This window comes from Camponotus vicinus, unplaced genomic scaffold, assembly GCF_025532165.1.
Source record: "Camponotus vicinus isolate PSW18456_S1 unplaced genomic scaffold, iyCamVici1.0 SCAF_7, whole genome shotgun sequence".
In the NCBI taxonomy this organism is placed as follows: domain Eukaryota; kingdom Metazoa; phylum Arthropoda; class Insecta; order Hymenoptera; family Formicidae; genus Camponotus; species Camponotus vicinus.
Window position 1 is genome coordinate 17,504,453 of NW_028141979.1, and position 2,427 is coordinate 17,506,879.

The 2,427-nt window shown below is 35.2% G+C and overlaps 1 long non-coding RNA gene across 1 annotated transcript; it reads right to left on the minus strand.

Moving 5' to 3' along the window:
• Nucleotides 1-218: 218 nt before the first annotated feature.
• LOC145974436 (uncharacterized) lies at nucleotides 219-1,366 on the minus strand. The gene is made up of 3 exons (XR_014439676.1): nucleotides 1,219-1,366; nucleotides 713-941; nucleotides 219-423 (listed from the first exon to the last, which is right to left on the minus strand). It is a non-coding gene; the product is annotated as an uncharacterized LOC145974436 (long non-coding RNA).
• Between the last annotated feature and the right edge of the window lie 1,061 nt (nucleotides 1,367-2,427).

Here is a 2,427-nt window from a genome sequence, read left to right on the forward strand (position 1 = left end):
TACCGAATCGCCTTAGGGCTCGCACCGCCGTACGCGTAGCGCGTGTACGGTGTACGGTTCAGTAGGTGCTGATTGTGTGGTGGATCGTAGCCGCCACAAATATATAGATATATTGAAACAGATATATATGTAAATAATAGATATTAAGATATAAATTTTTATATTAATATTGTTTTATATTTAAAAACATCTGTTATAAAATACAAATAATTCTTTGTCATTTACAAAAATAAAAAACAAAAATTTAATGTTAAAAAAAATAAAAGAATAAAAATATATATTAATTTATGAAAGAATTATTAATTTTTATATTTATTTAAACACACTTTTACATGCCATGCTTTTTATACCTACTATTTTTACATTGCAGATTTGATTCAATGAACTAGAATATACGGTGCAATTGTGTACATTCCTTAGAATCTAAAAAAAAATTTTTTAATTTTACAAATTTTCTTGTATTCTTTTTTATTTAAATATTGAATTAATTATAATTGAATTAATTATTAACTATTATAAAAATATACAGTTATCGTTATTGCGTTTATCTTGCACAAAGTTTTTAAGAAATTAAGAAATTATTTTATATGTGTATATATGTATTTATTTATTTATTCAGGTATTTATTTATTTATTTATATGTATATTAACAAATAAAATATTGAAATTTATTTATTAACATAAATAAAAATAATAAGAAAACTAAACTTACGCTTATGTGCTTCTTTAAATTGGCTGTAGAGCTTTTGCTAGCATGTATAATTTTTTTGCCTAAACATAATTTGCAAGTAAATGCATAATTCTTCTCATTACTAAGTTCGGGTTCGAATACAAAAATTTCTTTGTATGTCGGCCATGGTGCCTTATTCGAGGATTCAGATGATGTACTTGGCGTACTCGCCTCTTCGGCTATCGTTTCCATTTCTGAGCAGATCCGATCGCTACAAAAAATCACAAACCAAGGCCAAAAGTTTTATTATTTTTATTCAGAGAGACTTATTATTAAATAATATTTCGTGTGATATTGTAAGAATGAGTCAGGTCTATTCCGTAACTCTTGCTGACACGTTATTGCGCAGCTGTAGTATACAAAAAAAAAACTGTGTAACGATAGCGATTTTGTCGTTGACTTTATGAGATACAGAATAAAGCCGCACAATACTAAATTATAAGTAATGTCTTTTAATAATGAACGAATAAATAATTAAATATACTTACACTGTGAGATATAAAATATCACTTGCGACGTAGTCAGTGCAAAGTGGAAACCGCGAGATCAAAAACGAACGTAGCGTAGACAGACAGACCGTGTACGCGAGGAGATAACGGCCGTATGATAGCACAAAGATATAGAACCGCTGTAAAAGCCGAGATAGACCGCACGAGAGTACGGCGGAGAACGACTGCGTGATACAGTAATGCGGGAATATGCACGAAGAACTGTCAAGGAAGCGGGGAAAAGGTATGTATATGGGAACGCTTGCACAAATCGTGAACACATTGACTGGTACGATGATAAATATAACGAACTCCATAATAAAAGCAGAACTGCGAACGCGACACACTATTATTGCGACGTTACTTCTTCGATACCGGAACATGAACGATTGCCACGCGGTATAGCTTAAGGTTAAGTTAGTTCTTAGTTACTTCCTGCGCAGCCTTCTGTACAGAGGACAGAGCAGGCGCACATGCGCAACGGGCGTGCCAAATGGCGAACCTAGTGCGGCGAGTCTTACGACGAGCGCGGTATCATGCCGATTTGCTAATGCATCAATCAGCGAAAAAGTAACGCTAAAAGTAACTGTAAATTCGTTATCGAAAAAATGTAACTACGTTATCGTTACAGTTACAGAAAAAAAGAGTAACGGCGTTACCGGATCGTTACCAAAAAAAAGTAACTATAACGGTAACGGCGTTACAAGTAACGCGTTACTTCCCTTCCCTGTTCGTATCTCATCGCTGTATCCAAGCGTCGTATTGGCGTACGGATTGTACGTATGAGTTTCAATCTTGACGATGCGATCGTCAAAGACTGGCTCACCTCCGATATTCAAAATATCAATCATTCTTTTCGTACGATGAATCCCAATGATTTTAAAAATTCAACGCGCTCAGCTTCTTCTTAACGGCTATCTTATTATTGTCACCCGATACCGCAATAGTATTGTCCCTCGTAAAAGTATTGTCTCTCGCGTGCTCCGTTTCGTTCAGCACGAGCATACTATGTTTGTCGCCGCCGTATATGCAATCTTACGGTAATTTCCTCTCCTCGAAAATCAAGCAATCGACCTCTTTGATCCACAATACGTATCGTTAAATCCGTAATGCTCCGTACGATGATCGGCAGATAAATGATCTGTGCAGGCGTTTCCGATATCTTATATCCTGGCGGTACGCTCGGTGAAAATTCATGTATCGTGTGTA